A 14,723-nucleotide genomic window follows, 5' to 3' on the forward strand; every position below is an offset into this window, starting at 1 on the left:
TGAGTCAATATTCTAATTATGTATGGTATCAGGTGAGTACAAGATTTATCGGGATGATCACTTAGTAAGCTGTATAATTTCTAGTCAGTGAAGGTGTACACCTGAAAATAATGTATGTTAACTAAGAAAATAATGAAGTCTTTGATTTTATAATTTAGTCATTTTCTATTATTAAGGATAAATCACTGTAATACTGAACATTTTTTATCGAGGTCTTGGGGATTTTTAGGAAAATAATTTAGACTTTAAACTATATTGCAAAATGTTAATTATTTGAAGCACAAAAGGTTCATATAATTCTACTTTTGTATATGTTTGACTTTTTTCGTAATGTTTTAGAAAGTTAATAACAAAAGCAGATACTTTCTAGGGCAGTAATGGCGAACCTTTTGAGCTCGGCGTGTCAGCATTTTGAAAAACCCTAACTTAACTCTGGTGCCGTGTCACATATAGAAATTTTTTGATATTTGCAACCATAGTAAAACAAAGATTTATATTTTTGATATTTATTTTATATATTTAAATGCCATTCATTTAACAAAGAAAAATCAACCAAAAAAATGAGTTCACGTGTCACCTCTGACAGGCGTGTCATAGGTTCGCCATCACTGTTCTAGAGGATAGGTAGCCTGTCTCGGGGAACCTTACTGCATTCTCTGTGATTCAGCTGCAGAGCTACTGGTTTAGGAATTCCCTTTGCCTTCTTTCTTATGTTCAGTCCTGTTTCCTGGACCACACAGGATCTCATATTCATTTATTCCTGAGAAAGAATGCATAGGACAGTGGTCGGCAAACTGCGGCTCTTTGGCCTCTTCAGTGTGGCTCTTCCACAAAATACCACGTGCAGGCGCGCATGTACAGTGCGATTGCAACTTTGTGGCCCATGCGCAGAAGTCGGTATTTTGTGGAAGAGCCACACTCAAGGGGCCAAAGAGCCGCATGTGGCTCGCGAGCCGCAGTTTGCCGACCACTGGCATAGGGCATAAATTTTGGGGTTATCTATGTGACTGAAAAATCTCTTTATTCAGTGTTCACTAGTTGATAATTTGAATAGTTACAGAAATTTAGGTTGAAATAATTTACAAGGCACTTACTCATCTTTTCCTGGCTTCCCCCTTGCTATTGAGAAATCCAATACATTTTGGTTTATGACTTCTCCCCACCACCGAGGAAGCCTGGGAGCTCTTCTTTTTCATACTGGTGTTTTGACATTCTAAGTTGGTGTGCTTTGTGCCTTCTTCCATTCACAAGCTGGGCCCTTGACAGGTCCTTTCTCTCTGCAAATGCATATTTTCAGTGCTAGGTACTTTTCTTGAATTTTCCTTGGATAAATCTCTCCCCTCCAAATTCTTTTCTGAAGCTTTTATTATTCAGATATTGTATCACATCAAGTTTTCTCCTTTGGTCTCTGATTGTGTGTTTCTTGTATTTTTTATTATTCTCTAGGGGAGATTGCCTTAACTTTATTATGTTTAAAATTTTCCTGACTATTCCTGTTTATAGTATCCTATTTATGGTTTCATAGATGCAATATTTTTTCTTACATGTTTATATCTTTACTGTTTCTATTTTATTTGAGTACTCCCCCCTTTTTTGTTTGCTTGATATCACCTCTCTTTTATTGAGAAGCTGTTTTCAAATGTCTGATGCACCTTGTCTGTGCATATTTGAGTGTCTGCACACTGAAAAACTAATTGAAAATTCTGTGGATAGACTTTACTGTAGGGATTTCAGGAGGCCATTTGGCTGTTTTGTTGTTGTTTATTTGTTTTTAGGTTCCCTCAAATGTCAGTGTCTAAGGGTCCTTTCTCTGGGATAATTTAATTTCTCCAGAAAGGTTTCATTTGGTCTCTTGCCTGAGCCTAAGGTTAGGCCCCTGGAATTTGTCAGAACAAAGGGATTACCAGCTATTTAAAATTTATGTGGTAGCTTTACCTAACCCCCTGTTCTAGTCTATTTATCACCGCTAGCCTTCTCTGTTGGTGGGTCCAGTCTCTCTGGCTCAGTTTATTGGTAGCTTGTATCTCCTGTTCCCTCAGGGCTAAGAATGGGTAGCTGTCTGACTGAACCTGATGGCACTGCAGATCCAGGACACTAATTGCTTATTGAGGCTATTAAATTATAACCTTTATTCAACATATCTAATTACTCCTGTATCTGGTGCATCCTGTTCCCAAATCTTTCTCAAGTTCTGTGCAAGTGGCTTGCTTTTCCGTATATAAATTTGATTTTCCTTTGTTTGGCCAAAACATCTAAAATTCCTATATCCATCTATTATCTTCATTTTTTTGTAGAGTATTTCTTTTTAAAAATCAAAGAAGTTTTTGTTTGTTACATTTTTAGAGAAGGAGGTAGCAAGGTTTTTACTCTGTCATCAGGATAACCTTCAATTAGATTATGTTACTCCTCTTACCCCACTGAAGTTTAAAATTCTTTCACTTGCTGCCTGTTGAAATTATGAGGAAATATAAGCCAATTACTCTGGCCTTTGGATTCTGCCTGGCCTGATCATAATTTACCTCTTTGCCCCTTATCACACTACAGCTGTCCTTACTCTCTACATTCCAGCCAGTTTCCTGTCTGCCCCTTAAACCAAGTTCTTTCTTACTGTGGCCTTTTGCATGTCTAGGTCTTTTTCATCGTTCAAGTCTTAACTCAATAGGATTTCCTTAACTTTTTGTGATAGGATCAGTTAGATTTTGCTGGGATAACATGGGAACTCCATGTCTCAGTGACTAAAAGGAGCAGTGACTATTGCTCATTGATATATGTCCCTCATGGATGGGCTGGGACCTAGGATGACAGCCACCATCTGCAGCATCCCCATTACCTATGGCATAAATAAAAAGAAAGCAGACCAAATCAGAGTTTCTAAATATTCCAAAATAGAGTGATATAAATCCCTTTTCTCAGATTCCATGTGCCAGGTCTAGTCACATGGCCAAATCTAATTTTAGGGCAATGGGGAAAGTGCAGTCCTGCCAGTGCCTGGAACAAGAACTAGAAATATTTGGTAAAAAACCCTAATGACTACCATAGCAACTTTGACCAACTTAGTGTAAAGTAACTGTATTAGTTCAGGGTTCTTTAGAGACTTAGAACCAGTAGGGAACACACACTCACACATTTCCTGTGTGGTTATAGAGCAGCCGTGGGCAAACTACGGCCCACAGGCCAGATTCGGCCCGTTTGAAATGAATAAAACTAAAAAAAAAAAAAAAAAGACCGTACCCTTTTATGTAATGATGTTTACTTTGAATTTATATTAGTTCACACAAACACTCCATCCATGCTTTTGTTCCGGCCCTCCGGTCCAGTTTAAGAACCCATTGTGGCCCTCGAGTCAAAAAGTTTGCCCACCCCTGTTATAGAGGCTAAGAGGTCCCATAATCTGCAAGCTGGAGACTTGGGAGAGCTAGTGGTGAAGTTCCTGTTCAAGTCTGAAGACTTGAAAGCCAGAGGAGCTGATGGTGTAAACCCCAGTCTGAGGTTCTGAGAAGATGGGATGAGAGGTCCCAGCTCAGTAGTGAGGGGGAAAAAATCAGGGCAAATTCCTCCTTCCATGTTTTCTTATATTCAGGCTGTGGGGGAAATCTACTTTATTGAATCCACTGATTCAAATATTAATCTCGTCCAGAAAAACCCCTACAGGTATTGTTTTCTCATTGTTTTTGTAGTGCTTCTCTGTTCCTTTCTTATTCTCTTGTATGGTGATGACTTTGTATAGTTCACATTCCTTTCTCTACTTGTATATTTCTTATAGATTTTTGGTTGGTGGTTATCATGTGCTTCATACATACCAAGTTATGTTTATACCAGTCTGTTTTAAGTTGATGGTTGCTTAAGTTTAAACACATCCTAAAGTCACTATAATATTTACTGATTCTCTTTATGTTTTTGTTATTTTTTATTTTTGTGTGTGTTTGTGGGTATCCCTTCATTTTTTGTTGTAATTACATAGTCTTTCTACTTTTGTCTTTTTTTTGGTCTTTATCACTTTAATGCTTAAATCTGTCTTTGTTTTTAAAATTGTAACAAATTATAATAAGGCTTAAAGCAATACATTCTTGCAAAAGACTTTCAAAAAAGATTTTAGATATATTAGGTATCCCTGGTGTCTCCATTGCCCAAACCTAATCAGAAGCCAGCAGCGCGGAAATCTTGAATGCACTTCTCATGTCAGACTTCAGGGGATGGCATCGGCAGATAAGTTCCACAGAAGCAAACAAGCCACTGTCCTTGAGCGAAGATGTTCTATTTCCCATCAAGTCTAAAATTACTCTTGTAGAGCATCTCTAGGATCCACCATTTCCATGGCCAAAATTTCAATCCACACTCTAATCACATCAGCAACTTTCTGCTGAGCTCATACGTTAAATACCCCAACTATTTTTGTTTACTGAACATAGTGAAAATAGGGATTTATGGGCTCTGATGTAGACAAGCTTGTTTGACTAACAATGAAATAGCAATGCTCTGTAGATTAGTAAGAATCATTAGATTATTGGACAGGAGGTCAGGGTAGAAGTTTTGATAAATGAGGCACATACAGCTGCCTATTGAAGCCATTTGAATAGATGTTTTTCCCAGTGATTACTAGAGTTAATATTTTCCGCAATGTAACTTATTAAAAATTATTTATTGTTTAAAGTATTACATAAGTCTCTTTTTTCCCCCATTGACCTCTCCCCAGTTGCCCCCACCCCCAGAACATGTCCACCCAGTCCCCTTATCCCCCAGTCTATGTCCATTAGTTATGCTCATATGCATGCATACAAGTACTTTGGTTGATTCCTTACCCTCTCACCCCCTACCTTTCCTCTAGGTTGGACAGTCTGTTCATGCTTCAATGACTCTGTTTCTATTTTTGTTCATCAGTTTATGTTGTTCATTATATTCTAATGAATGAGATCATGTGATAATTATCTTTCTCTGACTGACTTATTTCACTTAGCTTAATGCTCTCCAGTTCCATCCATGCTTCTTTTTTACAGCAGTGTAGTATTCCATTGTGTAGATGTGAGTAGTTTTCTAATCCACTCATCTGCTGGTGGGCACTTAAGCTCTTTCCAAATGTTAGCTATTGTAAATTGTGCTGCTATGAACATAGGGGTGCATATATCCTTTCTGATTGGTGTTTCTGATTTCTTGGGATATTTTCCTAGAAGTGGGATTACTGAGTCAAATGGAAGTTCCAGTTTTAGTTTTTTGAGGAAATGCCATACTGGTTTCCACAGTGGCTGCACCAGTCTGCATTCCCACCAGCAGTGTAAGAGGGTTCCTTTTTCTCTGCATCCTCTTCAGCACTAGTCCTTTGTTGATTTTTTGATGATAGCCATTCTGGCAGGTGTGAAATGGTACCTCATTATTGTTTTGATTTGCATTTCTCAGATGATTAGTGACTTTGAGCATGTTTTCATATGTCTCTTGGCCTTCTGTATGTCCTCTTCCGAAAGGTATCTGTTTAGGTCCCTTGTACATTTTTTGATTGGATTGTTTATCTTTTTTTTTGTTAAGTTGTATGAGTTCCCTATAAATTTTGGAGATTAAACCTTTATCAGAAATAACATTGGCAAATATGTTCTCTCATGCAGTGGGCTTTCTTGTTTTGTTGATAGTTTCTTTTGCTCTGCAGAAGCTTTTTATTTTGATGTAGTCCCACTTGTTTATTTTCTCCTTACTTTCCATTTTCCTAGGATATGTATCAGTAAAGATATTGCCATCACAAATGTCTGCTATTTTGCTGTCTATGGCTTCTTCTAAGATTTTTATGGTTTCTCATCTTACATTTAAGTCCTTTATCCATTTTGAATTTATTTTTGTGAATGGTGTAAGTTGGTTTTCTAATTTCATTTTTTTTGCATGTATCTGTCCATTTTTCCCAACACCATTTATTGAAGAGACTATCTTGACTCCATTGTATGCTCTTGCCTCCTTTGTCAAATATTGGTCTATATGTCTGTTCTTGTGACAGTACCAGGCAGTTTTGAGAACAGTGGCTTTATAGTGTAACTTGATATCTGGTATTGTGATCGCTCTAACTTTGTCCTTTCTCAAGATTGCTGCAGCTATTCAGGGTGTTTTTGTTATTCCAGATGCAATTTTGGAGAGTTTGTTCTAAGTCTTTGAAGTATGACGTTGGTATTTTAATAGGGATTGCATTGAATCTATAGATTGCTTTGGGTAGTATGGACATTTTAATGATGTTGATTCTACCAATCCATGAGCATGGTATATTCTTCCATTTGTTTATGTCTTCCTCTATCTCTTCTTTCAGTGTCCTGTAATTTTCTGAGTACAGGTCTTTTATCTCCTTGGTTAAATTTATTCCTAGGTACCTTAATTTTTTTGTTGCAATGGTAAATGGGATTTTTTTTAGTTTCTCTTTCTGTGAGTTCATTATTGGTGTATAAAAAAGCCATAGATTTCTGGGTGTTAATTTTGTATCCTGCTACATTGCTGAATTCATTTATTAGTTCTAGTAGTTTTTTGATGGAGTCTTTATGGTTTTCTATGCACAATAGCATGTCATCTGCGAATAATGACAGTTTTACTCCTTTCTTCCAATTTGGATGCCTTTCATTTCTTCTTGTCTGATTGCTATGGCTAGCACTTCCAGTACTATATCGAACAGGAGTGGTAAAAGCAGGCATCCCTGTTTTGTTCCTGTTCTTAGGGGAAATGGTTTTAGTTTTTTTTTTTAAATTAAATCTTTATTGTTCAGATTATTACAGTTGTTCCTCTTTTTTCCCCCCATAGCTCCCCTCCACCCGGTTCCCACCCCAACCTCTGCCCTTACCGCCCCCCCCCCCCACTATCCTCATCCATAGGTGTACGATTTTTGTCCAGTCTCTTCCCACACCCCCCACACCCCTTTCCCCCCGAGACTTGTCAGTCCACTCCCTTTCTATGCCCCTGATTCTATTATATTCACCAGTTTATTCTGTTCATCAGTTTATTTATTCACTTGATTTTTAGATTCACTTGTTGATAGATGTGTGTTTGTTGTTCATAATTTGTATCTTTACCTTTTTCTTCTTCTTCCTCTTCTTAAAGAATACCTTTCAGCATTTCATATAATACTGGTTTGGTGGTGATGAACTCCTTTAGCTTTTTCTTATCAGTGAGCTCTTTATCTGACCTTCAGTTCTGAATGATAGCTTTGCTGGATAAAGTACTCTTGGTTGTAGGTTCTTGGTATTCATCACTTTGAATATTTCTTGCCATTCCCTTCAGGCCTGCATAGTTTCTGTTGAGAAATCAGCTGACAGTCATATGGGTACTCCCTTGTAGGTAACTGACTGTTTTTCTCTTGTTGCTTTTAAGATTCTCTCTGTTTTTTGCTCTTGGCATTTTAATTATGATGTGTCTTGGTGTCGTCCTCTTTGGATTCCTTTTGTTTGGGGTTCTCTGCGCTTCCTGGACTTGTAAGTCTATTTCTTTCACCAGGTAGGGGAAGTTTTCTGTCATTATTTCTTCAAATAGGTTTTCAATATCTTGCTCTCTCTCTTCTTCTGGCACCCCCATAATTCGGATGTTGGGACGCTTGAAGTTGTCCCAGAGGCTCCTTACACTACTTTCATATTTTTGGATTCTTTTTACTTTTTGTTTTTCCGGTTGGGTGTTTTTTGCTTCTTCGTATTTCAAATCTTTGACTTGATTCTTGCAATCCTCTAGTCTGCTGTTGGAACTCTGTATAATATTCTTTATTTCAGTCAGTGTATGCTTAATTTCTAGTTGGTCCTTTTTCATACCCTCGAGGATCTCACTAGATTTCTTGAGGGTCTCACTAAATTTATTGGTGGTTTCTAGAAAATTCTTGAAAAGCCTTATAAATGTGGTTTTGAACTCTATATCCAGTAGTTTGCGTTCCTCCATTTCTGTCATTTGTGACCTGTTTCTTTGTCTCCACATTTTTTATGCTTCCCTGTGTTGATAGAGTGGCTTTCTGTGCTAGGTGTCCTATAGGGCCCAGTGGCTCAGCCTCCCCACTTACCTGAGGTGGACAGGACACTCTTGGTGCACCCCTTTGTGGGCTGTGTGCACAGTCTTGTTGTAGTTAAGCCTTAATTGTTGTAGGTATCACTGGGAGGAATTGACCTCCAGGCCAGTTGACGGTGAGAATTAGCTGTGTCTGCAGTGGGAGAACTTCTGTGCTGGAGACACCCTTCTTGGGCAAGACTTGCTTCAGTGGGGCTTTGGTGCTCACTGAGTCTGCCCCCTGAGTGTGTCCCTTATGGATCTGCGGAGTTGTAATCTGGATGGTCCCACTCTGACCCCTGGGTACACTGGCTCTTGGATCTCTAAGGAGGTGCTAATTTAGCCTCTGCCTGAGGCTACCCAGCAGGAGGTACTGAGAGATCTGCAGATTCCTCTTCTTTGTTTGGGGTTTGGAGGTGCCCAGATGAGGCCCAGCTGTGAAGCAATGCAAGCAGCTGTGGGGCCTTGGGCCTTCTTTTGGAAGTTCTGGGTCTCTCTGACCCAGCTGCAGTTTGTTAGGTAATTTTCAGATTGCAATGGGCCAGACCATTCATATGCAAAAACATCTGCACACAGCTTGGGTGGGGCAGGGCTGAGGGATCAACAGGGCGGAGCAAACAGCTATGGCTGCTCCTCAGACCTACCCTAAGAGGCCCCGAGTCTCAGTATCCGGGTAATCGCTGCAAGCACCTCTGAGAGAAAGCCGACCTCGAGTTACGACCGATGCCAGACAGTCCAGTTTCTTCCCGTGTGAGTCTGCGTCCCCAGAGACTCTCCCGGAACTGGAGTCCAGGGCCGTAGGGAGCTTGCGCCTCCTTCCCGATTGAAAAAGACAACAACGTCCTCAGTTGCCAGCCCTTTCTGTGTGCGCCTCCGTACCTCTGCACTTTACTTCCGCACCTCCTCTGAGTCTCAGTGTGCTTTTCTCTTTCCTTCTAGTTGTAGAATTTCCACTCAGCCAGCCTTCCTGTGTTCTGGATGATGTCTGTTTTGTCTTTTAGTTGTATTTTTGAAGTGGTTGTGGGAGGCAGCAATTTCAGGTGTTTACCTATGCTGCCATCTTGGTTTCTCAGTGGTTTTAGTTTTTGTCCATTGAGTTGATGTTGGCTGTAGGTTTGTAATATAAGGCTTTTATTATGTTGAGGTATGATTCCTCTATTCCCACTTTGCTGAGAGTCTTTATCAGGAAAGGGTGTTGGATTTTTTCAAATGCCTTTTCTGCATCAATTGATATGATTGTGTGATTTTTATCTCTCAATTTGTTTACGTGATGTATCACATTTATTGATTTGCGGATATTGTACCTGCCTTGCATCTGTGGAATATATCCCACTTGGTCATGGTGTTTGATCTTTCTAATGTAATGGTAGATCCGATTTGTCAGAATTTTGTTGAGCATTTTAGCATCTATGTTCATCAGGGATATTGGCTTATAATTCTCTTTCTTTGTAGTGTCTTTATCTGGTTTTGGGATTAGGGTAATGCTGGCTTCATAGAAAGAGCTAGGAAGTGTGCTTTCCTTTTGAATTTTTTGTAATAGTCTGAGAAGGATAGGTTTTAGATCTTTGAATGTTCGGTAAAATTCCCCTGTGAAGTTGTCTGGCCCTGGGCTTTTGTTTGCTTGGATTTTTTTGATGACTGCTTCAATTTCCTCCTTAGTTATCGGCCTGTTGAGATTTTTTTGATTCTTCTTGATTAAGTTTTGGGAGGTCATATTTTTCTAGGAATATGTCCATTTCCTGTAGGTTGTTTAGTTTGTTTGAATAGAGTTGTTCATACTATTTTTTTTATAATCTTTTGTATTTCTGTGGGGTCTTTTCTTTATTTCGCCTCTTTCATTTCTGATTTTGTTTATTTGGGTCCTCTCTCTTTGTTTCTTGGTCAGTCTGGCTAGAGGTTCATCTATATTGTTTATCCTTTCAAAGAACCAGCTCTTGGTTTCATTGATCTTTTGAATTGTTTTTTTAGTTTCTATGTCATTTATTTCTGCTCTGATCTTTATTATCTCCTTCCTCCTGCTCATGCTGGGCCTCTCGTTCTCTTTCTAAATCTTTAAGTTGTAGAGTTAGATGATTTATTACCATTTTTTTTTTGTTTTTGTTTTTTGAAGTAGGCCTGTAGAGCTATGAACTTCTCTCTCAGGTCTGCTTTCACTATGTCCCATAGATTTTGGATAGTTGTGTTTTCATTGTCATTCGTTTCCAGGATTTTTAAAATTTATTCTTTGATCTCTTTGGTAACCCAATCATTGTTTAATGGCATGCTATTCAGCCTTTAAGTGTTTGAATTTTTTTATTGTTTTTATTGTAGTTGATTTCTAATATTACGCCATTGTTGTCTGAGAAGATGCTTGACATGATTTTTTTTAAAGATTTACACTTATTTATTAAGCAAATGTTTAATTTAATAAACAAACTGATGTATAGCAAATAAAAAATACACAGATACATCATGAAATAGTTTACTCATGGTGATTATAGATTTAAAAAATTTTTTTTTTAATTGATTTCAGAGAAGAAGGGAGAGAATGAGAGGGATAGAAACATCGATGAGAGAGAGTCATCTATCGGCTGCCTCCTACACACCCCCTAATGGAGATTGAGCTCACAACCCGGGGATGTGCCCTGACTGGGAATCACACCTTGAACTCCTGGTTCATAGGTTGATGCTCAACCACTGAGTCACACCGGCCAGTTGTGATTACAAATTTAAAATGCAGTTTCCCTTTCAAAGATCAGGACATCTAGAATGTTTAACCCACTAAATTATCTCAAGAAACAAAACAAAAGATGACATTTTGAAAAGGAAAATGATAATTTCAAAATACAAAGTGACTCTTCCCCTCACTTCAAAAACAAAATTTTTCTAAAATGTCAAGTAGAAAGGGTAAACACATAGAAAAAACACCTCACATTTAACTAAACAAACTTGAAAAAATCTTTAATTATATACAGAATAAAAATGAATCCAAGCAGATTTTTTAAAATTACACCTATTTCACCCTTTTTCTTCTTTATTAATATATTTTCCAATATATATTCAAAAGAAATAATGCTTTCAAGATATGTAACATATAAAGCAAAGCAAGATCATTTATTATCAGTAATTTCCCTTAAAAAGGGAGAGGGAGGACAGAGGAGCAAAGCCAACCATGAAGTGAAGAATAATCATAATGTTCTCAAAGCAGAAAGTGTGTGTATAATAGCAGGCTGCCTAATTAATTCTAACAGGAGCAAAACCAGGATGAGGAAGGAGATAACAGGTGGGACTAAATAAACTACACTCCTAAGATTATTTACCTTGTCTTCAGGTTTTCTTTTGACTTCTTACAAACTATAAAAAGGTAATAAAAGACTGCTTGGGTCAATAAAGAATAAAATGGAAAAATGTATCACTATGTCCCACTAACGTTTTACTTATAAAATGAGAAGAGCTCTGGCTGGTGTGGCTCAGTTAGTTGAGCATCGTCCCATGCATGGAAAGGTCTCTAGTTCAGCTCCTGGTCAGGGCACATGCTCGGGCTGCTAGCCCGATCCCTAGTAGGGGTCATGCGGGAGGCGCAGCGACTGATGCTTCTTTCTCACACATCCATGTTTCTCTCTCTCCCTCTCCCTTCCTCTCTCTCTAAAATCAACAAGAAAACATTTTTTTAAAAAGAGAAGAAATGTAGGGAAATCTGTACTTCCACCTCAAATGATTTAAAGGTAATCATAGTTTAAACCAATCTTTTAACTGTAATAGTAATATTCCATGTAAAAGAATGGTCTGAAAATCATTTACTGATGTAATAACCTTCAGTAATTTTTTAAAGTCCTTACCTGAGGACATGCTTAGAGAGAGGAAAGGAGAGAAACATTAATTGGTTGCCCTCTACACTTGTCCCAACTGGGGACTGAACCCACAACCCAGACATGTGCCCTAACAAGGAATTGAACTGGCACAGGATATCATTCAATCAACCTAGCCACGTCACCGGGCCTTCGCTTATAAGTTATTATTATTTTTTAAATATATTTTTATTGATTTCCGAGAGGAAGGGAGAGGGAGAGAGAGAGAAAAACATCAATGATGAGAGAAAATCATTGATCGGCTGCCTCCTGCATGCCCCCTATTGAGGATCGAGCCCACAACCTGGGCATGTGCCCTTGACTGGAATTGAACTGGGATCCTTCAGTCTGCAGGCCACTCTCTCCACTGAGCCCAAGCAGGTAGGGCGCTTATAAGTTATATTTTAAGAGACATTTCCTCTTTAATCATCCAAAATCTCATGCAAAAAGATGACGTCTCACCCATAGTACAGATGTATGCCATTACAAACTGGGAACATAGTCTAACTTGCTCCTCTATAAATGTATTATAGACACACTAATAAATATCAATGAATTGATTAAATATTACATCTGATCTTCCACATAAATTGAGGTAGAAAGGGAGGCAATGGATCAAAGTACTTAAAGTAAAACAATTATTTTTCTAGCGATTCCTTACATTCCATTTTCAACTTTTTGCTCTAATTTACACTGGACACGTTACCATTTTCTATGAAACAAAGTTTCCAGTTAAGAAATCCAGTTAAGAAACTAGTCAACAGTGAGATGAGAAGTACCAGGAAAAAAGCCAACCTGCTGAGGAGGATAACGGGAAAGAGAGAGGAGGGTGGGTCCTTTGTGATATAGGACCTTTAGCCACTATAGTGATTCTGGAACCATCTATCTCCAGACTTCTTGTCATGAGAGATAATTAAATGTCTTGTCATGAGAGGTTTTTATACAAAGGAAGGAAGAAAGGAAGGAAGGGAGGGAGGGAAGAAGGGAGGGAAGGGGGGAAGAAGCTGGTTATAAACTTTCATATAGGACTCATAAAAAAATTATTTTTTCTTGGAACAAAAATGGTTAAAAATTTGGTTTTTTTAAAAGAGACTTGTATAAATACAAAGCTACGAAGATACACAAAGCTGAAGTGTCTGGAATCATTTTGGTCCCTGAAGTCTTCAGCAAGATCACAAAGTGCTCAAAAATTCTTTGACCTATTCAACCAGACTGTTGTGTTTGTCTTTAAAGTCTTCATTAACATCCAGTATTAAGATAGGCACTTCTTGTAGATAATCATAGTTGGTTTTCAGTGTTCTGTACAGGAACTAGCTTTCATGCTTATAGTGAAGCTTCTCTAAATATTCAAGAGGAATGCCTTATTCCTCATTTCTTCCCCGTATATATATTCTACTCAAGCATTTCTCTGGACTAGCTCGAAGATAAATGATTCCATCCAGTTCAAGGCTTTGGCCAAATTGGTTATTCTTCCAGTCATGCCAGTCCTGATAAATTGTCCCCTCTATTTCATTCATATATTCAGATTCATACAAACTAGATGCAAAAATATACCTGTCACTATACATAGATCGTTGAAAAAATAATACAGGTTTCTCCACATCTTTGAGCTTGCCATTGAGAGAGGCAAGCTGAGCTCGTATGCGACTGGGGCAGGCATATGACTGGAAGGTAAAAGACCATTGCTCAGGTTTCTCATACACCATCTGAAGAACATTTCCCACCACTTTTCTGAGATGTTGTCAGTTCCTGAAATTCATCTTGAGTAATTTGAACGTTGCACCTTCTGGCAACAGGTTCAGGAACCACTTCCCAATCCTCGCAGACTTGTTTAAGGATATTCACAAATGTTGACTTCCCTGCAGTGATGTTCCTTTCGATGGAAATTTTCTTGATGTGGGTTCTCTCAGAGGTGATCGTGGGAGAGGGGCAGCTCCTCTTGGGTGGGGTGGCCATGCTTCAACAGGGGGCAGCCCGAGCGCATTGGGCAGGTGGCTGGGAAGTGGACACAAGTGCTCACGCTGCAGGCTGGACTCCGGCTCCTCACTGGCTCTCCCGCTGGCGGGTCTCCGAGTTGATTTTGGTGTGCGGAGGTGGACCAGCGGTGGGGCCCTGATTTCAATCTTCTTGAATTTGAAGAGACTTCGCCTGTGACTCAATATGTGGTCTATCTTTGAAAATGTCCCATGTTTACTTGAGAAAAATGTATATTCTGTAGCTTTGGGGTGAAATGTTCTGAAGATGTCAATTAAGTCCATCTGATCTAGTGAGTCATTTAGGATTGCTGTTTCTTTGCTGATGTTTTTGTCTAGAGGATTTATCCAGTGTTGTCAGGGAGGTATTAAAGTTTCCTACTATGATTGTATTGCTGTCAATCTCTCCCTTGATATCTTCCAGAAGTTTTTTTATGTATTAGGGTGCTCCTGCATTGGGTGCATATATGTTTACCAGAGTTATATCCTCTTGTTGTATCAATCCCTTTAGTATTATGAAATGGCATTCTTTATCTCTTGTTATGGCCTTCTCTTTGAGGTCTATTTTGTCAGATGTAAGTATTGCCACCCTTGCTTTTTTAAAAATTTTTTTTCATTTCCATTTGCCTGAAATATAGTTTTCCATCCCTTCACTTTCAGTCTGTGTGAGTCTCTTGTTCTGAGGTGGGTCTCTTGTAGACAGCATATATATGATCATGTTTTCTTATCCATTCAGCCACTCAATGCCTTTTGATTGGAGCATTTAGTCCATTTATGTTTAAAGTTATTATTGATAGGTGTTTGTAGCCATTTCTATTTTTTGTGCCTGTGTTCCTTCTTTTTACAACAGTCCCTTTAGCATTTCTTGCATTGCTGGCTTGGTAGCGATAAACTCCCTTAGCCTTTTTTTGTGTGTGTGAAGCTCCTGATTTCCCCTTCAATT

General features: G+C 38.6%; 1 protein-coding gene and 1 pseudogene across 9 annotated transcripts in view; one reads left to right on the top strand and one right to left on the bottom strand.

Moving 5' to 3' along the window:
- Nucleotides 1–14,723, top strand: part of ZMYND11 (zinc finger MYND-type containing 11) — a 146,845-nt gene that overhangs the window by 26,632 nt on the left and 105,490 nt on the right. The gene's annotated exons all lie outside the window — the stretch shown is intronic.
- On the bottom strand, nt 12,980–13,763 carry LOC139006224 (deoxycytidine kinase pseudogene; annotated as a pseudogene).

Source organism: Myotis yumanensis, unplaced genomic scaffold (assembly GCF_028538775.1).
Source record: "Myotis yumanensis isolate MYYU_CA2020_CCGP unplaced genomic scaffold, mMyoYum1.0.hap1 SCAF_1, whole genome shotgun sequence".
Taxonomy (NCBI): domain Eukaryota; kingdom Metazoa; phylum Chordata; class Mammalia; order Chiroptera; family Vespertilionidae; genus Myotis; species Myotis yumanensis.